Genomic DNA, 23,367 nt, shown 5'->3' with positions numbered 1-23,367 from the left:
CTTTCTGAGCTGTTCTATATTTTCAGTGACAAGCAAAAAGTCCACACATATTATCTTCTAGTGCTATACTTTAATTTGAAAACTATCCAAATTTAGATTCAGATTATAAGCTAGCATTGGAATACAGTCCCTCACATATTGATAATGCAAAACCAGATAAAAGATTTGGAGATTTATCACATACTCTCTAATGGCCAGATCTATATTCCTCTTCTCAATTTTTGTTCCCTTCATGGTATTTGACATTTAACTCCCTTCTTGAAATGCCCAAATCCCTTGGCTTATGTGCCTTTTTGTCCATATTATTTACCAGGCACTCTAACTTCTCACTTCAGCTGCATACCATCTAGTCTTTATCACTATAAATAGTCTACCTCTACTATTTGTGAACTTCCAAAGTCAATATAGGCATATCTATATGATGCCTAAGTTCTTTTGTGCTTTACTTTATTGTGCCTTGCAGATATCGTTTCTTAATAAATTGTGCCTTGCAGATACTGTTTTTTAATAAATTGTTTGTGGCACCACTGCTTCAAGCAAGTCTATTGACAACATTTTTCCAACAGCATTTGCTCATTTCATGTCTCAAAACAATCTGAGAAGTATTTATGTTTGAAAAACTGCTGAAATTCAGGTAAAGACAGTGAAAATATCTGGCATTCTAGTTTAAGGATGCTTTCATGCACCCCTTCCCAAGCTTGGTCAGTGTGAGTTTTGGCTCTACTCTCCCAGTCCAAGGTTGTGGTACTGACTGGACAAAGTTTTCCTAGATGAAGCTCTTTACAAGCACAACTGTGTCAGAGAAGCCTCAAATTATTCACATACTCTTAGCCTACCATGAGGCAATAAGCATGTCATGAAGACTTGAAATGACTGAGCAGAAAGTAAAGCCCGGGTCCAATCTGAAAACCACCTGAGCTGTTAATGTGTTCTACTAACACAGAGATCTATTGTAAGTAATGGAAATCTTACTGGCAGAAAAAAAATGACACCTGGAGGTAGAAATGGTAGAAATCCACAGGAATAAATGGAAAGCACCAGAAATGGTAAAAAATAAAAATAAAAATAATAAAATAAAAATTGTGGTTTAATTTAAAATACTCTTAAGTATTTTTTTAAAATTTCTTCTCAACTTCAAGAAAAAATGATTGTACAAAGCAATAATTATAACACTATAATGCCAGCTTTATACCAGACATGATGTAATATATATGACAACAATATGACAAAGGGATGTGATAGGAAAGGAAAAGTAGAGTTATATTAGAGCAAAGTTTTGTATTTTACTGGAATTTTTATCAGTCTGAAACAGTAAGGCAGTTCCTCAAAAAGTTAAAAATAGAACTACACTATGATCCAGCAATTGCACTACTAGGTATTTACCCATAGGACATAAAAATACTGATTTGAAGGGATACATGCACCCCGATGTTTATAGGTGCATTATCAACAATACCCAAATTATGTAAAAGGCCAAATTTCATCAGCTGATGAATGAATAAAAAAGAGATGATAGAGATATATATTTTATAGAGAGAGAGAATATAATGGAATATATATAAAATAGAAAATATATATACCTATATATATATAATGTAGTAATGGAATATTGCTCAGTCATAAAAACGAATGAAATCATGCCATTTACAACGATGTGGAGGAAGTTAGTATTATGCTAAGCAAAATAAGTCAGTCACAGAAAGACAAATACCATAATTTCACTCACATGTGGAATTTAAGAAACAAAACAGACTGAACATAGGGAAAAAGAAAAGAAAAAAGAGAGGCAAACCAGAAACAGACCTTTTAACTATAGAGAACAAACTGAGGGTTACTGAAGGAGAGGTGAGTACAAGATGGGCTAAATGGGTAATAGGTATCAAGGAGGGCACTTGTGGTGAGCATTAAGTATTATATGTAAGTGATGAATCACTAAATTCTATACCTGAAACTAACATTACACTGTATGTCAACTAGAATTTAAATAAAAACTTGAAATAAAATAAAAAACTGAAATAAATATGGAAAGTAACCAAATATTTGCAAATCAAACAATGTACTTTCAAATAGCCCATGTGTCAAAGAAATCAAAGAAAATAAAAAAATATTTTGGATTAAAAAAGATTTTGGATTGAATAAACAAAAAGACAAATTTCAAAACTTACTGACTTCAGCTAGAGAAGTACTTAGAGGGAAATTTATATCTTTTAATAACTAAATCACAAACAGATCTCAACTGATAAACTGTTTCCACCTTAAAAACTTGAATAAGATGAGCAAATAAACAAAATAAATAGAAAAAAGGAAATTTGAAAGAGAAGAAAGCAATGATAGAGAAGACACAAAAATAGAGAATATCAATGAAACCAAGAGTTGTCCCTTTGAAATCTCAACAAAATTTACAAATCTTTAGCTAGACGAAAAAAAAATCCAAAAAACAAACAAAAAAATAAGAGAGAAGATAAAAATTACCAAAATTAGGAGTGAATTGAGGGACATTACTACTTATTATACAGAAATAAAAAGGAACTTTTACTTTATCCCAACAAATTAGACAATTTAGATAAAATGGACAGATTCCTAGAAAGGCAAAAGTTACCAAAATGATTAAGAAAAACTGGAAATGTGGACAGACCTATAATAAGTAAAGAAATTGAACTAGTAATTATAAACCTTCTCATAAAGAAAAGCCCAGGCCCCTATGGCTTTAGTAAATTCTGTCAAATATTTAAAGGATAAATAATATCAGTTCTCACAAAATCTTCCAGAAAATAGAGGAACATTTTGTAAATCATTCTAATAGCTCAGTGTTACTTGATGCCAAAGGTAGAAAGACTTCATAAGAAAACTAAATATTCCTCATAGATACAAATATTCTTAACAAAATATTAGCAAATAAAATCCAAAAACATATAAAAATTATTATACAAAGTAACCATATGGGATTTAATTCCCCAAAATAAGTTGGTTAACAACTGAGAGTCAACTAAGGTAATACAGTATGTTAATAGAATAAATGCAAAAACTGCATGAGGATATAAAAAGATGCAGAATAAGCATCTAACAAAATTATATGCCCAATCATAATAAAACTCTAAAAAGTCAAGGAATGGTAGAAAACATTCTCAACCTGATAAGAGACTACTTTTTGAAAGAAAAAAAAAAAACCCACAATAAACATCATATTTAACTGTCAAAGACTGAATCATTTCCCCCATAAGATCAGGCACAAAGCAAGGATGTCTGCTCCCACCACTGCTATTTAATGTTTAAATGAAAGTTCTAGCTAGTGCAATACAGCAACAAAATTGGAAAGACAGAAGTAAAAGTGTCTTTATTCACAGATGAAATGACCATCTACATAGAAAATCTAAAGAATCCACAAAAACACTACTAGAACTAATAAAAGAATTTAGAAGTTGTCGGATTACAAGAACAATATCCAGAAGTTCACTGTATTTCTATATTCTAGCAACAAAATTCAGATATTAGAATTAAGAAAACAATCTCATTCACAGTAACACTGAAAACTGAACTTAATTTTTTTTAAAAACAAGTATAAAAAATATAGGTTTGAACACTGAAACTATAAAATATTCAAGAAATTTGAGATCTATATAAATGAAAACACATTTCATGTTCATAGAGTAGAAAACTCAATATAGTCAAAATAGCAATTTTCCCAAAATTGATCCATAAAATCAATTTAATCCCAATTAAAATACCAAGATTTTGTAACAACTGACAAGATGATCCTAAAATTTATGTAGAAATGCAAAGAATGGATAGCCAAAGCAATTTTGAAAAAGTCTAATAAAATTGAAAGACTTAAAGTACTGAATTTTAAAATTTACTATAAAGCCATAGAAATCAAGACGGTGTGGTATTGGTACAAAAATAGGTATATAGATCAAGAGAATAGAAATGAGGGCATAGAAATGAGTCCAGAAATAAATCCTTACATTTATAATCAATTGATTTTTTTTATAAAGATGCCATCATTTTAATAGGGGAAATCATAATCTTTCCAACAAACAGTGCTGTGACAATTGGATGGCCAAATGCAAAAATAAAGTGAACTTAAATCCTTGTGAATGATACTATATATGTTAATTCAAAATAAATAATCACCTCAATGTAAGGTACCTAAAACAAACCAAAAAATTATAGGGAAAAAACCTTGTAAACTTTGATTGAGAAAAAGTTCCTAGATAAGACACCAAAAGTGCAATTCATAAAAGAAAAATGGATAAATTGGCTTTTATAAAAATTAAAAACTTCTACATTTCAAAAAACTTCATTAAGGAAAAGAAAAGGCAAGCCAAACACTAGATTTATTTGCAAATCATATAGTTGACCCTTGAACAATGAGGGAAATTAGGGGTGCAACCCCTGAACAGTCAAAACTTTACATATAACTTTTGATTCCCCAAAAACTTACTTACTGATAACCTACTGTTGGCCAGGAGCCTTACCAATAACATATACAATTACTTAACACATATTTTTCATAAAGTTAAAGAAAAATTTTAAAGAAAATCATAAGGAAGAGAAAATACACTACTGTACTATATTTATATGTATATTTTAAAAAGTCCATGTATAAGAGGACCCACACAGTTCAAGCCTATCTTATTTGAGGGTCAACTGTACTTGATCAAGAACTTCTATCTAAAATTTATAAACAATTACAACTCAAGAATAAGGAAATAAACAACCCAACTTTTTAAATGGGCAAATGATCTGAACAGACATTTCACCAAAAGATATGAATGGCTAGTAAATAAGAGATGACTAGGAATGTAAAGTGGTACAGCCATTTTGGAAATCAGTATAGCAGTATCTTTTAGAGTAAAAAAAATATGTACACTTATCATATAAACCATCAATTCCACACTTATTAATCTACCCAGGAGAATTAGAAACACATGTCCATACAAAGACAAGTAGATGCATGTTCATAGCAGCATTATTCATAATAGTTCCAAACTGGAAACAATCTAAATTTTCATCAGCTGGCAAATGGATAGACAAAATACTGTTCAATATAGAAGTACAAAATACTAATATTTTACAGTTTTAAGCCCACCCAAAGATGCCAAATGCAAAAAATTACATTTTATATGAGTCCCTTTATATGAAAGATCTAGAAAAGGCAAACCTATAAAGACAAAATCAGAACACCATTGTCAAATATACATTTTATGTAATATCATTGATGAAGAAGATTCTTTAAAATTCAATATAATGTTATATGGCTATTTAACATTTATGAAGTTGTTTTGAATCATTTTACTTAAAGCTCTCCATCAACATTGTTAATAGGTATTTGATTACAAAAATAAGTATGTTCAGATTATTTGCCCAAAAGAATAGGATATTTAAATTAAAGAGTTTTTAGATTTAAAAACAGCATTTACTGTTTTGCTAATTCCTATCTACTGTAGAATTTTTTATTAAAAATATTTTTTAAAATTTCTGTATAAACACTTAAAAAGAGTATTTCATTCCATTTTTTATGCTTTGAATAAAACTTGGAAGTATTATAACTAGAATTCACTTTTGCTAAATTTATCCTTAATGTCATATTATAAGCAATTTTCCCATGCCTTAAATATGTTTCAAATCTCATTTTCAACAGTTGTATAATAATATAGCACACTCTGATTTCATTGAAATTTATGCCTAAAAGTGAAATTTCCATTTTGAAGAGTGCATATTTACAAAGTTTTCCATATATATGGTCAGGCTCCCATGTTAGATAGATAGAGATAGATAGATTTTAACAATTTATATTCCCACTAGAAATGAATAATGTGAAAAATCCTTTTTTATGAAAAATCCTTTCTCCTGCATATTATGGGTTTTTTTCAAATCTTTGGCCATAAAGAATGTTATTCTCTCTTTAAAAAAATTATTTATTTATTTATTTATTTATTTGAGAGAGAGGGAGAGGGATAGGGAGAAGCAGACTTCCCCACTGAGCAGAGAACCCAATGCAGGGCTCAATCCCAGGACCCTGAGATCATGACCTGAGTCAAAAACACTTAACCAACTGAGCCACTTGGACGCCCCAAGTTACTCTCTTTTTTAAATTAGCATTTCTTTAATTACATGTTTTGGTGGTATTTTGATGACTTAACTAAGCTTTGCTCTAATGACAATTCTCAAAACTTTCCAGTTTTAACTCTTAACTGTTTAATTCTGTAACCTAGAATTTTAGGTACATCTTTTACTTAAAATTCTGAATACCTAGAAAGACAATTAAATGCACGAATGATAGAGCCTGAAAGAAAGCATAAAATCCCCTCTGGTAGCCTCTAACCTCTCTATAACTGCTCTATAAAGCAGTGAAATAGTTACTTTCTTCTTGAAGACTCTGGAAACAAACTCTTCTACTTTATATCTCCCAGAAATTTTTATTTCATCCTTTCTTGTACAGCAGATTTACTTCATTTTAAAACATTTTAGGGTGAAAAATGCCATGAGTTACAAGAAATGCAGTACGTGATTCACTGTCTTTAAGACCATCTACCCACTAAACTGTTCCTCACAAACAGATGTATTGAATTCTGTGGTAACTGCAACCAAATTAGCAAATATATTTAAGTCAGGGCTACTTACTTAACAAAAACAGAAAGTGAATGATTAACAGAAACCTTAAAATAAGTAGAAAAAAAGACTGATAGCTCCTTCAAAAGCCCACAGATACATGAGTAAGGATAACATGTATTCAGGGATTACAAATGTATTTTTTAGACGCTTCTTAAACTGATTAACTTTTGCCTCTTGTTGCCGGTTGAGTCAAACTCTTCATGGAATGCAAGAGTTAATGTACTTTTCAAACGTAATAAATTTCCAATAATAACTTCTCATTATTATGCAATTCTCTTTTTAAAGTAAGGGTTAGTACAGCACGATGATACAATTTTATTTCAATCATCCCACACAAATTTATTGACTGTCAGGAACTATTTGAAATATTAAATACAGATATAAGTAAGACATGTTTCCAGATACTGGAAAAGTTATAATCTGCAAGTTTAATATTCATGTAAGCAAATATTCTGCTTACTTCAAGAGGTTCTTGTCTTGCTTTCTTAAAAAAAAATTCTGTTTCTCATTTCAATATCGTGACATGAATCAGTTCCTTTTCTCTTAGCTGTTTTATGAAAAATTCCTTGAAACTGCAATATATTTGATTTGCCACTTAGGTAACTTATTATAATCACTTTACACAAATCAGGTTATTTGATTAATAATTATTTGAAAATATTTTAAACTTGCTAGTGGAAACAGATTGAAGCAATGTGTAAAACCTAATCTCAAAGAACAACATTAAATTTTGTTTCATGATTAATTGCTCTATTTTAGTTCTACATTGTAGAAATAATTTTAGTACTAGTTCCATTAGGTTTGTTACTCTTATCCTTTTTGTAGCAAAATTAAAAGTAGTATTTTCCAGTACAGCTTCCCTTTTTTATTCTTTAGTATAACCAGACTTAAAATATATGCAACATGCTTCAAACTATACAATGTTAAGATGCAATGTCTTAAGATCAATTTGTATCTTCATAAATATTTGTATAGTTTAAGCCTGCTTTGTTAGGTGCTGGTTGTAAGTTGTATTTGTATTTTATAAGCATATCTTGATTTTTAAATTTCCATCTTAATACCAGGAGAATAATCTCAGGAATTACAAACCCATTTGCTAAAAACTTAAATAATTAACCTTTACTGCTAAAAATCTGAAGGAATAGATTCATAGATTTACTAATTTTCCTTTTTTTACTTGATACTTTCACCAGTTTCTAGTAAATCAAAAGGTTTTTCTTACAAAAAAGTAAATGCTCTCAGCAAAATAAGTTATGACACAAAGTGTCATAAGTGAGACAATAAAGCATTCTCTCAAAGGAAAAATCAATCATCAAATATTTTATTTTATTTATTTATTTTTTAAACTTTTATTTATTTATGATAGTCACACAGAGAGAGAGAGAGAGAGGCAGAGACACAGGCAGAGGGAGAAGCAGGCTCCATGCACCGGAAGCCCGACGTGGGATTCGATCCTGCCCAGGATCATGCCCTGGGCCAAAGGCAGGCGCTAAACCGCTGTGCCACCCAGGGATCCCCATCAAATATTTTAATAATTTTACTTACACACCTGCTATCAATCCTAAACATGAATATTTGCTTGAATATTCTTTTATCATTAGTCAAACATTTTATAACTGAAACGTTCACATCTTACATTCTACAATAAACAACAAGGACTGGTCCTATTTTGACTAGCTTTAGTGAAGGTATTAAGACTTATCTAAGCTTAAAAAATGATTATTACTTATAATAATGGATCAGATAGCACTAGTTTCTGCTGAATATGGAAATAACATAGAACTCCTTGAATACACGCTAAGAGTTAGGGAATTATTGTTCTTTTTAGAGTATTCTTAAGTATCATTATTAAGAGAATATTGAGCAGGAACAATGTTCTTCTATTAAAAAGTTACTTTCATTAGAATGCATTTAGATAGTAAAATATTATTCTAAAAGTGAGTGTATAACCTAAAGATAGAAATGGTTCCTTAACAAATGCAAACAAAAGTAGTCAAAGTTTAAAAGGAATTAGTGTAGGATTTTTAAAATTTAAGTAATTTAGACTATTATTTTTACATTTTCCTTCCAATGATGTATTTATTGGATTTGGGGGTTTTTGTCTCTTGTTTTTACCAAATATGGGAAGTGAATCGAGTGGTAAAGACCATAAGGTATAGAGAAGCTTGCCTGAGTTTAACCAGCTTGGTGAATTGGAGAAATTTAATACGCCTCAATTTCTTTCTCATTAACAATAAATGCTAATAGTTCTATACAACAATAATATTCAATATTCTAGTCATTTTTGGTAAAGAGGAACTATGTTAATACATGCAAAACACTTAGATTGGTGCCAGAGCATACTGCAAATACTCAGTAAAAGTAGCTATCAAATTTATATGTATACTATCTTAATCAGTGTGGGCTGTTGGAACAAAATACCATAGATGCGGGGTGGTTTAAACAACGGAGACATTTCTCACAGTTTCCTAGGCTAGGAAATTCAAGATCAAGGTGCTCGCAGATTTGCTGTCTGGTAATGGCCTTTTTGGTTTGCTGAGGCCTGTCTTCTCCTTAAGTCTTTGTGTGGCCTTTCCTTGGTGCATGTGCAATGTGAAAGAGATCTCTTTTTCACAAGGGCATTAACTCTATCATGCGGGCTCCACCTTCATGACCCAATCTAACCTTCCTACTTCCCAAAGACTCCTTCTCCAGATACCATCACATTGTTAATTAGGGCTTCAACATATAAATTTGGAGAGTATACAAACATTCAGTCTGTAGCATATACATATGTGTGTGAATATATGTATATATTCAGAAGATACATAAAAATAATAAGAATGGAGGAAAATTCCTTTGCATTAGAAAGTGCTATCTCATTAATGTATATGCACCTGGCCAACCAAGCCACCCAGCAGTCCCTTGAATCATCCTTTTAAAGCTTATAAAAGATGATGACTACATTGTTGACCAAATATTTGACTTTTTACTGGATATTACCTAAGTTTCATAAATGATCCAAAATACACACTTGTGTTGGAATAATTATACTTGCACAAGATAAATATGATACATTGTGGCATATTTTATATAGGTCATTTCATTAATAATATGATTACAAATAAAATTCAAAATCTTCAAAGTGCAAAAGAAGTTATAAATATTTCATGACAGACTCAGGCTATTAAATCACACTTACAGAGCATTCAGCAATCCATAGGCCAGAGAGAGGTAATGACACTTGGCATCAAATTGTCAAAAGATCCACCTGATATGGAATAAATAACACCATTTTATTTAAGCAGGGGGTCAATGTTCAGCAAGCTTTTCCTCCCTGGAAGGGTAATGATTTCAAAGCAATTACCCCTCAGCTGTCACAATCCAAAGGTCAGATTTGACCATTTGCTATTTTTAAATGCCTAAGACTTTCTATCAGCTAGCCTAAAATTTGTGGTAACTATACAACTAATTTTCAGTGCTGGTGAGAAAGAAGGGAATCATGAAACAAACTGTAATTTTATTTGTGAAATGGATATTCAATAACAAATGTAACATGTGATTTTGAAATATTAAAGTTTGGAAACTCTAATTATCTCCAATTAATGAAAAGGTAAACAGCTTTCATTCTATCTAACATACCAGAAAACTGGAAAAAAAAATACATTTTCCTGAAATTACTCAACTTCCAACAAAAAATTTTGTTGTTTTCATATTTTATTGTCTCTTTCTGTAACCTCAAGCAGATTACTTAATCACTGAATTAATTCCTCAATGTACCCCATAAAGAATTTGAATCTTTCACAAATTTCCTATGGTATTATTGGTTCTATAAGACAGCTAGGCTATTAGGTTATATCCAATCTTTTTAACCCATAATTTGAAGGTCCCTCTACTTCAAGAGTTGTATAATTAGCCCTTTCACAGAGACACAGGCACCTACCTGACTCAAACTTTTACTTTTCTACAACTGAAGGAGTCTCCTCTACTTCCTAAACCCCCATCCCCATCCCCATCCCATTTTTTTTGCCAGATTTGTTTACAGTTTTTTTAAGTATAATTTAAATTGGATAAAATTCACCCATTGTAAGTGCATAAATTGATGGATTTGGGGAATTGTACACAGTTACTTAACCATTACTACCACCAAGATAAAGAACAATTCCATCACTCTAAAACATTTTCTCTGCCCCTTTACGCCAGTCACCTACCCTGACAATGCCCCATGAAAAATAGGATGCAGTTCCAGTTAAAGAACCTGTGATATAGCAGGTGCTAACTGGTGGCCTTGACTACTAGTTCTCAATTACTACATCTGTGAGTTCATGCCTGGCAGTCTCTAAGAGAACCATTCTCAGATATACAGTTGTATATCAGGTAAGTATGGAGTGGGTCATGGGGTTATATATTTGTAAACATTTTCTAAGTAACTCACACATACAGCCATGTTTGTGTATCACTGGCCTAGGAAATCATAGTTCATTTGGACTCACTTCATTCACTTTTACCTGGTTTGAAATTCCCAAATGAAGTTTAATCATGGCTTGATCTTTCTGGTGACCACCTTCCATCCAGGAGCCCACCAAGAGTTGCCTCATTAGAACAAAATACATTCCTATCACTCAGGAAATTCCAAAGTAATTAAGAATTCTGTGTCAGATACTTTTATTGCTAAAGAAGAATATGAGCTCTATGTCAGAAACTGGGTTCAAAGATAAAATATTAAAAACAGATCTTCCTGGTACTCCTATTTATAAGGTTTTAGGAGCCCTATATTATGAACTCGGAGCAGAGATCAAATACATTTCTTATTATTTCAGAGGAACTTAAAATAATGTAAACAATATTATGGACAAGCTACATTTGCCTATTTACTAAGAGTTACTTTCACTTGTTTAATGATTTTACTATACTCAGGGCACTTTATTAAAAGCTTTACTTACATTAGCTTACTTAATTTTCTTACAACTCTATGACTAGGATATATTTATAAGCCTCACATTACAGGTAGAAAACTAAGGCAAGAGTGGTTAAGTAACTGCCCAAAGGTTGCTAATGTACAAGAAGGCCAGGCATTCTGACTGCAGGGCTCATACCCTTCAAAAGATGTGGCCTCAACATACTTATTAACAATGTTATATACTTAATTAACAGAGGCAATTAATTCTACTAAGTACAACTCATAAGCAGCCTTGTTTCATCACATAGCAAATCCCTCCTCACTAAGAATTAATAAACACATCTAGTCAGTATGGATCCTAGATCCTACCGTCTTTCAATCTATCTTTCCCTTCTGTCACTGACTTGTACTGTTCTGCTTATTGGGCCACATACTAACTTTTGATGATAATCAACAGGCACTTTCAGATCTCCTCTGCAGCTGCTCACTGTCAGATTAGTAAAGGGTAAGGTTTTCAATTTTTACTAAGGAAAGTTTCTACAACTGCCACAATCACTGTTTTATTGTCATTATGGTTACTTTCAATTAAGTATGGTTATTTTCATTCCCCTTCTGCAAGAAAATTTGAACTCCAGTCAACTTTCTAGCTCTAATTTTTCTGAAAAACTGATAAAAAGAGAACATCAATTTTGTTACTAGGCAACTTCACTTGTAGTAAAAGTGATCTCTGGTAGATTGCATTTGGACTGTATGTACTATAAATACTTTGTGGAAAGTCATAACTTAAGGCATATACTTATTCTCAGAATGAGGCATGTCACATATGTTACATGCATTCTCCAGGTCAGTCTCCATCTGACTGACCTAGCGTATGGCCCAGCCCTAAAGGCATTTGAGTTAGCAATTCCTAGTAGTCTTCTATCCCTGGGAGGAATTTTATTATCAGACTTGGGTTTGCAGACAGCCTTAGTGGAGTAGGTACCTCTCAAAACTGGACCCCAAGATAAAAATTTTTTTAAAAAGAAAAATTTTCTTTCCTTAATTTTTTTCTTTTTAAACAAGCATTTGCTATATCTAATGACATCACTATCTTGTACATTTAAACTTAGAATAGTTTAGAATAGGAAGAACATACACACAAAAGAATAACAAGAACAGATATAAATATTCAAACTAGGAAAAATAGAGGATAGCATGTTTCAAAGTTTTTAAAAATTACTTTGACAAATCTCAGAAGAATTCAATTACTTTTAATGAAATTTCTTGTTCTCATGGTGAGTTCTCAAGATAAATCCAGAATGAAATAGTTAAATATATTTTTGTCTAACTTCACCAAACACACATAATTAACAATAGTAAGTCTAGGGCTAGGACTAGCCTAGGACTTCAACAAAATCATACTAAGTAAATCCAGTTCACTCTGACTTAAGAAAACAGCATTTTAATAGAAAGAAGTAACAAAAGGTACTGGGCTAGTTAGAGAACAACAAAGCTTCAAAGCGTAAAAAAAAAAAAAAATCATATCCATTTGTTCTTTCAGTTGGTTTAATTCTACCACTTTGCATATTCACCTAGTCTTAGAAAACTGTAAAACTATTTATCTTAGAAATAGAATTCAAATTACTAAAGAGCCTATTTCCCTCCAGTAAAAATCAGCTCAATACTTATGAGCTCCATTTTAATAAGTAAATTTGTTCAATATGCAGATCAAATTCCATGTTAATTAACATCTTTCTAGAAAACCCTGAATAATAAAATTCAAACAGAGTTTAAATTATAATTTATATGAACACTGATTTCTACCTTGATAAATTATTTTCTCATAATAACTCACATTTTAATTGGAAGGGTAATGATTCTATGTAACCAAAATTTTTAGTTGTTAAATCTTTGAACCACTAAAACTTAAAACATAAGAGAAGTGTCAGGCTTATGTTGAATTAACTAAAGGAGGAGATGAGTGGCTAAAAGTAAAAGGACTGAAGGAAAAAGAAAAGAGAAAGAAGTTTGGAAAGAGGTAAAAAGAACCAAAGATGCAGGTAGATTGCCCAACTGTGGGACTGGGAAAGGGGGGGAAAAGTATTAAATTCTTCTTCCCAACCAAGATATACTCTTTGGACAGAGCCAAGAGAATTATTAAATTGCCTAAGTCTATTGATCCTCTTTGGTCTGTCCTAGAATCTAGGTGTAGCAGCAACTGATGAAGAATGGGGAAGGTGAAAATATTAGAAAAAGAGAAATTTGGCTAACTACAGCCTAAACCATAGCCCAATTCAGTGGCTGATTGCCTAGAAACAGCACTGAAGGGGTAAAACAGGCAGATTTTCAGCTGAGTGAATCAGTTGGGGTTGATAATACTGTGCTAAGGATATTGTTTAGGCAGCAGACTGGAACACCCAAAAAGTGGCCCTCAACTGAGGCAATGTCTAGAAGCTAAGAAAGTAAATAGCACCATGAGAGAAACAACAGATTTATTAATAGCTAATGCTGTAGCAACACTCACCAAGTTAATCCAATTAGAGAATTTTTGTTAGTTATGATCATTCCCCACAGACCCCACGTATAATCAATTCTTTAGTTTATAGCACTTTTTTAATCCTCTGACTCTTGACATACTAATAATTCCCAGCATGACCAGATGTGTAACAGGAAAGAGGCACAGGCTGATAATGGAGAATGAAGAGGCAAGGATAGTGGCAGGATTTAGAGCAGCAATTTCTAAATTTTAATATGCATATGAATCAACTAGTGATCTTGCTAAATTGCAGATTCTTATTCAGTAGATCTGGGGATAGTCCTCAGATTCTGTGTTTCTAATAAACTTCCAGGCTATTCCAATGTTATTGGCCCATGAGATACATTTTGAATAACAAGGAATTAAAGAATGGGAATAATGTCTAAGCCTAAAAAAAGTTAAAAAAAATTCTTGGCATTGAGTATGGAGTAATACAAAAGACAGAATAATGTACGAACTATATCATGTCAAAATACAGCAAGACCATAGCCAGTTTGGCACACCATAATTCTGGCCACCAGAACCTTTGCAAGCCTATTAATATGGGCAGCCCAACACCCAATAAATGCAACATTGGTCTAGTTAAAAAAAAAGAAAAACAAAACTGTGTATATTCCTCTTCAAGGTGAACTGTTATTAGATAATACATTTCTACAAGGAATTATTTTAACTAATAGTAAAATCTTTATGAGCTCTCATTAAATTTTACAATTTCCTATAAATATTATATTTTCACTACAATCACAAAAACTGTAGACCCTGGGTAGATTTGTGAGTTGTGAGGAAGGCAAATTGCAACCTAATAAAAAAAAAAGCGGGATTTTTTCCCATCAACCTTCAGGGTAATTTAAGTATAACATGAGACCAATATGTACTGACTAGAGAAAAGATTAGAAGAAAGAAGAAAACAGAATTCCACAATACCCAAGCTTGTCCAAATATGCACTGCAATAAGAACAATATTTGTAAACAAGCAAAGAAATACAATGATTCAAAAGTTTAAAAGGAGTTTATGGCGTCATGTATAAATCAAATGACAGTCACACCTTAAAAATGATAGTTTGCTTCAGAATATACTCATATAGTATGATAGCACAAGGAACTAGAAGGATGACCTGCAAGTTCTATCATTGTCAATATATAGGAGAGTTGATATACCCTTAGGAAGCCCTGCCTGCAAGTTGGCCATGGCTAATATCTGAAAATGGGTATTAGAGGAAATTTCTCCAGCATTCCTAGAATTAAGAAGTCACTCACTGTGCCTCAACTTTGTAAAAAACAATGTGGCTTATACTGAACATCCACTTTCTTTCTGGGAGTCTGGAAATTTGGTACAGTCTAAGCAGAGGGTGCCAAAATGATCTCAATTCAAATATATTAACTAACCTTTATCTTCCATTCTTATACCCTATTTGCCCCTTCAAAAATTTCCCCAAAGCTCAGTAAAAGAGATCTTAATAAAATGTGGTTCTAACTTTCCTCCTTTCTTAAAATAATTAACAGTTGTGTGGGACAGGAGGTGAATAAGTTTCTATGACTCTGTAAAGTAGATGTTAATTAAAAGAAAGATTAGCACAGTTCCATACTCCTGCAATGTTACATGTTCAACTTTACAAATGCCAGCATGCTGTCATTTATAGGGGCGAGAGCAATCTGAGCAGAATTTATAAACCCTTTCAAGCCTCTGTTGTACCATTAGAACTCCTGTATTCCAACAACCCTTAACTAGCTCTTTAAGTAAATAAAATATTGTATAGAATTAACTTCTGGGACAGACGGCAGAGTAGGAAGATCCTAAATTCACCTCATCCCATGGATACAGTTAGATAACACACGCATCAGTGTAAATAACCCAGAAAATGACCTGAAGCCTGGCAGAACAGACTTACTACAGTTAAATGTAGAGAAGAGGCCACCCTGAAGAGGATAGGAAGGGCAGAGACTTGGTTAGGAGCTCAACTTTAAGAGAGCAGAGTGGAATCTCCACCCTTAAAGAGACAGCACAACAAACAGCCCCACTGAAATACAGCATAGAAGCAACAATTTGAAAAACAACTAGGGTATACACAAAGATTTATTTACTAATCTCAGAATGTGTGCTGGAGGGACAGGGAGAGCCTCCCAAGAACAAAAGAGCTGATGGGCACCATTTCTCTCTACAACCTCCCATCCTAGATACATAAACAACTGTGGAACCAGTGAAGCCAGAGCAATCCCCACCTGGCTTGCTAAAAGCTCACACCCTGCCCCTGCCTCCTTCTGTGGACCCTGCCAACCCCACAGGCTTCAGGAGAGCTTTTCCCAGGTAGCTGCAGGTCCACTTCTGCAGTAGACAACACAAACCATGCTAACACTACACACTCTGCCCCTGCATTCTCCTGTGGAACTTCCCCCCTCCAAAACACCCTTGGCCAGAGCCCATCTAAAGCAGTGCCACAAGCCTGGCAGTGTGCAAACAGCCATGACAAGGGCCAGCAACCCTCCAAAGTGATTCCTACACTGGGGAAAGGGGAAGATAACCGTAAAGACCAGTCCAACTAAGACCTGAGCAGTGGGCTAGGGGCAGACATCTGGTCTGACTGGTGGCACCACCTACTCACAAAAGCCTCTCAATGGACAACAGAGGGAAAAGCACCCTGCAGTTTGGTACTACTCCATCTCTGGCAAACACCTGGTCTGACTCAACTCAAGCCCAGGGCAGCCCTAGACTGGCCCACTAAAAACACAGGAACTAAAACTTTCCACAATAGAGCCATTGTAGATAACTAGACTGAAGGAAAGCATGGTTCATCCACAACAGTAGAGTACAAGAAAAATGTATAGGAGACACCAGTGAAGTGCCAGATTCAGTAATTAGAGAACATTGCACTGCAGGGCACTACAGGACCTCTTCTTCATAAGGTCACTACTTTTAAGAGCAGAAGATATAACTGACCTTCCTAACACAGGCATTCATTGGCTGAGAAGTGGGCTGTACATATACCAGGGAAGACTAAAGTCGGAGAGTATCTGCTATGGGTTAAAAGTGAAGAGAGATAGTAGATATCAAGCAGTGCAAGGGGACATTGGAGTTCAAGCCAGCCATAATGAGAGACCAGGTAAATAGTTCATTAACACATTGAACATATAGATGAGGCATCAGAACACTTGTACCTCAAGAGTAACAACCATACCATAGGGTAGAGCCTACTTTTGGCATGCCATAACAAATCTTAAAACCAAGCAGGAAAGATCAGCAGGAAGAGTTTAAATGTTAGTTCTGCCATGATATAGAGACGTGGAAGATACCTTGTGAAAACAAATACTAAAAATCATCCCATCTTCCCAAAGTTTCTGGCCCTCAATAGAGCCTCAATGAGCCTTGAAGGAATTAAATAATACAAGATATTGTTCCAAGCACAGGAAATGCCAAATAAATTAAGTCATGGTCTTATATACAGGAGAGGGACTGTACAAGTCCAAGGAGAGAATTTTCAGCTTGAGTGAAAAGATCAGAACTCTCATGGAGCTTTTAAACCTAAACATTCTCTAAGCTACAACCTTAGAGTTTCTGATTTAACTGGTTTGGGGTAGAATCCAAACAAGATTTTTTTTTAAGTAACAAAAGAAGATTTAAATGGGGCTGATTTTGGCAGATGCAGTCCTTATTAGGAAGGTGAAACTGTACCTGCTGCTACAGATGTTATAGTAAGTAAAAGACAAAATCCATAGACACACTGTAGATATGTAGAAGAGACAGGAACAAAAAGACAAGGTAAAAATTTAAACTGTTCAATGCAATATTTTGCCTAGAACCAGTTCCGGCTCATCATCATAGCTTAATGGGAGTGAAAAAGCCTGATGAAGAGTGGATAGACTTGGAAAAATTGGGCACAAGGTGAATTTTTAAAAATTTGCCCTGAAACTCTATTTACCATGGTTGACTTCTTTCTGAGGAGTAGCACAAAAATGTTTGACATTGTCTTTACCATAGTCCTTAGCTCAGCAGGTATTTTTCCTACTTTGGATGGAGGAAATTTTCACAGAGACAATAAGTGACCCTACAAAGGTCACCCAAAATTTGCTGTCACTCCAACTGGGAAAATAATAAGTTAAACATATGTAGTGCCTTCTTTTCAAGAGAACTAAACATACATTTCCAAGTGGAGGAAGGTGACAAGAATCATCATCCTCTCTTAGGTCAATTTGCCACTTACACCTACAGATTTAACAAAATGCAAAAAAGTTTATGGCAGACCCCACTTTTATGTCTTAATCTCAAAACCCATGGCGCTAGTAAATAAGATTTAAAACCTCTTCAGAGTGCTATAAATGTTTGTGGAGTAAAGATTTATTCTAAAAACATAGCAAAACGAGATTGCTTCCACAACAAAAGGAACATATTGGCTTTCTAAAATATTACAACTGGTTTTGTTCAAAAAACAGGACATTTAAAGGGATAAGTTTAAAATAAAAGCTTTTTTTTAACCCAAAAGCAAACCTTTACTCCTCTGTAACTTATTTTATTGAGATGCCAATAAAATATAATGTTCTTTGTAATTTGCAAGTAGGATTTCTTCACTTATCAAAGCATATCAGTGCTGTCTGAGCATTTAAAGTAATCAGGTGTGTTTTATGGCATTACACCGATACCAGATTCTTACAGCAACATGTTACAAATTAAATAGCTCTGATACAAATATTTCATTTGATTTCTCTTTTTTTTTAACAGAAATTAGATTTTGGAGTTAAATTATTTAGCAACCAAATGGAAAATAAGCAAAAATATAAGATTGCATTACCTCTAGATGATGTTGTTAGCAACCGAGACTAATGGCTGGGATGTACAAATTACTGCCCCAAGGTGAGCTGTAAGTCCATCTGCTCCTCCCCATTCGATTTCTTGAAGTGATTCTAACTGCTAATTAACCATGAAATGTTGCGCTGTGAACCTTTCACCTGACATTCTTCTAAAACATTTCCTAAGGAGTGCTGAGAGCAATGTATATATAATCAATTGCCATTTCAGTGATGACCTGCTGTCCTGCAGAACAGAGCATCAAACTGTGATCATTCAGCTCTTGGGGAGGAAACTTTCTTTTTTACTTTTATTGTCTAATATATGCAAACATATCTATTGGAGTGTTTTGAGTCATTTGGTTTGTGTCTCTCATAAACCTTAGCTCCTTAGATGATCAGACGCAGGAGGAGGGCAAATCTGATCCCTACCTTATGGCAGACAGTACTAGAGGTGGTCTATCTGAGCATGCGGAGCCCAGGCTCCAGGGTAAAAATTTCTTGCTGCTGTTTCTGGCTTCACCAATTAGAAAACTGGCTTTCAGCCTTGACTGCATGTAGGAATCACCAGGGGAACATTAAAAAATGCTGATGTCTGGGTCCCACCCCCAGAGATTTTTATTTAATTGGTCTGGGGCCAAGCTTGGGCACTGGAGAGTTTTTAAGTTCCCCCAGGTGAATCTAATGTGCAGCCAAGGCTGAGAACAACTGACTCAGGAGCATCTAATTAGATCTGATTATTACCTTCTAAGATACTTTTAAGACTAGTTTCTTAGGTCCTTGTTGCTTCAGAAACCACAAGAAACCTATGACTGTAGGCTCCTCTGAACTGTGATCCCTATAATACATTTCCATAAAGCCCCTCCTCTAATACATTTCCCAACTTCTCTTTAAATATCCACATGCTCTTCCACTATGCCCTGGAAAGATCACAATCTATCATCAGCAAAATTATGGAGTCAGTAAGTTATTACCAATAACTACATTCTGGAATGTCTCAGTTACTAATATTCCACTCTCTACAACTAAGGTATTGTTGGATGTTCTGTATCCCAACACCAATAATCTCTTGCCTTACTGGGATCTCTAATCTATCGATGTCTTTTTTTTCTCCATTACCTCCTTCATAATTAAAAAAAAAAAAAAATCCTTACTCTATTTAGATTCGCTGGCCCATCGTGATACTGACTCTCTCCATCTCTCCACCTAGCAGACTAACTTGGCAAGGCTGTAACTCTGGTTAACTTCTAATCCTCACCTCTTACTACCTTTACCTGAGCAGCTGAACATTGCTAAAGAAAATTTCAGAGCCATGCTGGTCTCAAGTACATGATGTTAGACCTCAAGGAGAGAGGTAGTGTCGGAAATTCCATGAATGTACCATAGTGAAATTATTCTCCCACTCTCCTAAGGATGAGAAGGATGACAGATCAACCTTTTCTGATAACATTAAAAACCACATCTTCCCTCCCCTCCCCACCCCAGCTCTCACCTAATGTCCTGGCTCTTGATTCTGTAGGGTAAACAGGAACTTCAAAGGTCAATTCTTTATCCTTCTACCATCTTATCAAGGTCAGCAACGACCTCTACATTGCAAAACCAAATGTCAATGCTTAGTTTTCTAGGACTTCACCACTTAATCTCTTCCCTCTTCCTGAAACAGTTAATGTTTTCTTCATTTGGCCTCTAATAAACACCTCTTCCTCTCTCTCAGTTTCTACTATCTCAATGGCTGTAACTTCTCAGTATCTTGTTGGATTTTCCTCCTCTTCTACAGACCTCTTATGTATCTGTACACATTGGTAGGTACTTTTATCCAATCTCATGTCTTTACGTGTGATCTCTTCCCTGAACACTAGATTCTGTTTCCAATTACTTATGGCATATCTTAAATACATAACAAACCCCATACTTAACATACTGTAAACAAAAGTATTAATCTAATTATACTCCAAAACATGCTCTTTCCCTAAACTTCTTAATAAGATGGAACTTTTTCATTTTACTCAGTATCCAGATCAAAAACATTGGACTCCTCCTTAATTCTCATCTTGTTCTCTATATTCAAAATAAACCTTGCACCCAACCACTTTTCACATTATTCAACATTATCAACCTAGTCTATTGCCATACTAATGAGATTCTTCTTAGCAGACTACCTATTTCCACTGCTGTTTTAATAAGGACAATAAGAGTACTGTTTTTCAAATGTAAATCAGAACGAGTCACTACTCTGCTCAAAATCCTCCAGTGCTTTCCACCTCCTTCAGAATTATCTCATTCAGGATCTTTCCCTCAGAGATCTGACATAATTAACCCCCCTTCTATGCTTACAAGTGATCTGTCCCCTCTTGGACTTGTTTCCTATCACTCTTACCCACAGTCATACCTTTGCAACTAGACTGTTTGCATCCCAAGCAAACTACTACTTCAGAGCTTTAAGAACATTTCAATATATTTTGTTCTCTCTTACTAGAATATTCTTTCCTCAAATATCATCATGGCTGTCTTGCTCTTTTCATTCAGGTTGAAATGCCACATAAGCAGAGAGGTCTTCCTCAATTATACTATGCAAAGGCATCACAAGACCTATATCCCAAATCTCACCATTCTCTACCTCCTTACTCTGCTTTATTTACATTAGGGCTACAAGTATAGCCCTTTAAAGCCATACTTATTCATTTATTTCCTGTCTTCCTCCCCCAATTTAATATAAGCTCCATGGCACCAAGATATTATCTGTTTGATATATTCATTATTTTATCCTCTGAGGCAAAAGCAATGCCTGGATCATAGTATGTTCTTAATAATACTAAATGAGTGAAGATGCAATATTTTTCAATTTTCTCATTTATAAAATGGTAAATAATACATGGTTGTTATAAAGATTAAATATGTTTATGTATGCAAATTACTTGTCACATAAGACCTTGATAAAAGTAAAAATTAAAATATGACCAGGAATATGCCATTTTGTGACGAAAATGACTAACATTATTAGTTATTCACCTTGCAGTAACAAATTATCCTATGGAGTTCTATGTGACTTCAGTTTGCAGTTGAATTCCTGCCATGCATTTCAGCATCATCTCTCTGGGTTAATAACTCCCCTTCATGAGTATCTCAGAAATTATTTAGGAAAATAAAATCATGGAGTACCTCTATTTAAAATCAAAAAGAAAAATTTAGTTACTTCTCATCTCATGTTATATCCCTTGAATGTTTACATTTTTTAAGTAAATAAGAAAATGAGAGTAACAGGAAAGTTTCAATTACCAAATTGACACATTTAAAATTGCAAATATTTGAGTGACATCACCACAATGGCCAAATAAGACATCGCTTGTTTGTATCCCCTACCCCCAACACCAATAACTTGGCATCAATTCATAGACTAAAATGTCTCTATAGGAGCCATCAAATCTAAGTAGGAGATTGTGAAACCTTAGTGCAGTCCAAGAACAAGAAGAGCTATTTTGAGAAGACACGCCAACACCAAGTCAGCTGAATTACCAACCATGGTTCTGTCTATTCTCCAAGAAACAGTTCTGTACATCTTAGAAATTGGCCATAGACTCATGTGGCTTTGGTTCTGTAGCAACCACCAATCCCAAAGACATGGAACTCTGTGATGTTTCCCAATAAATAATTCAAATTGTATTTTCAAGGAAGTTCAATGTGTTACAACACAGAAAGACAATTTGATGAAATCAGAAAAATATACAAAAACAAAATGAGAAGTTTAACAAAGAGATAGAAATCACAGAAGGAACCAAACAGAAATTCTGGAGCTGAAGAATACAGTGAATAAAAAGAAAAATGCAATATATAACAATGATAGCAGAATGAACAAGCAAAAGAAAGAATCTGTTAAACAGAAAACAGAACCTTTAAAATTGTATATTCAGAGGTAAAGAAAGCCTACATAAACTATAGGATAATTAAGAGAAGCAATTATTAGAGTCCCAGAAGAAAAGAGGGAGAAAGGGACACAAAGCTTATTAAGAAAAGAAAAATTAGAACTACCCAAACGTGGGGAGAGATTTCCATGTCCAAGTTCATGAAGCTAATAGATCATCTCAAGATTTTAATCCAAACAATCTTCTTTAAGGTACATTAAAATAAAACTATTTAAAATCAAAGCAAGAATAGAATTTCAAATGTAGAAAGAGAAAACAATGATTGTCTCAAATAGGGAGCCCCCATAAAGGTTATCAGTGGATTTCTCAGCAGAATCCTTGCAGAACAGGAGATAGTACAATGATATATTCAAAGTGCCAGGGGGTTAGGGGTACAAAAAGCAAAAAACGGAAAACCAAGAATACTTCACCCAGCAAAGCAGTCTCTCAGAAATGGAGACATAAAACCTTTGCCAAACAAAGAGAAGTTCAGGTAGTTTATCATCACTAAATCTGCTTTATAAGAAATGCTAAAAGGAGGTCTTCAAGCTGAAATGAAACAACACTAATTAAGAATGTAAGAATATATGAAAATATGCAACACACTGGTAAGGGTAAGTTTAAATCAAATTCAGAATACTCTAATATGATGGTGTGCTAACCACTTACCTCTAACAGGAAAA

General features: G+C 33.9%; 2 long non-coding RNA genes across 2 annotated transcripts in view; one reads left to right on the top strand and one right to left on the bottom strand.

Moving 5' to 3' along the window:
* LOC111097019 overlaps positions 1-19,738 on the bottom strand; it is a 90,528-nt gene extending 70,790 nt beyond the window's left edge. The window contains exons 1-2 of the long non-coding RNA XR_005363217.1: positions 18,791-19,738; positions 9,797-9,865 (exon numbers count right to left, since the gene is read on the bottom strand). This is a non-coding gene — a long non-coding RNA (uncharacterized LOC111097019). The remainder of the gene's footprint in view (positions 1-9,796; positions 9,866-18,790) is intronic.
* LOC111097020 overlaps positions 17,558-23,367 on the top strand; it is a 41,697-nt gene continuing 35,887 nt past the window's right edge. The window contains exons 1-3 of the long non-coding RNA XR_005363218.1: positions 17,558-17,696; positions 17,802-17,886; positions 18,721-18,852. This is a non-coding gene — a long non-coding RNA (uncharacterized LOC111097020). The remainder of the gene's footprint in view (positions 17,697-17,801; positions 17,887-18,720; positions 18,853-23,367) is intronic.

Source organism: Canis lupus, chromosome 8, assembly GCF_011100685.1.
Source record: "Canis lupus familiaris isolate Mischka breed German Shepherd chromosome 8, alternate assembly UU_Cfam_GSD_1.0, whole genome shotgun sequence".
Classification (NCBI taxonomy): domain Eukaryota; kingdom Metazoa; phylum Chordata; class Mammalia; order Carnivora; family Canidae; genus Canis; species Canis lupus.
The sequence above is the reverse complement of the archived record's forward strand: the minus strand, read 5'-3'. Positions and strand labels throughout refer to the sequence as shown.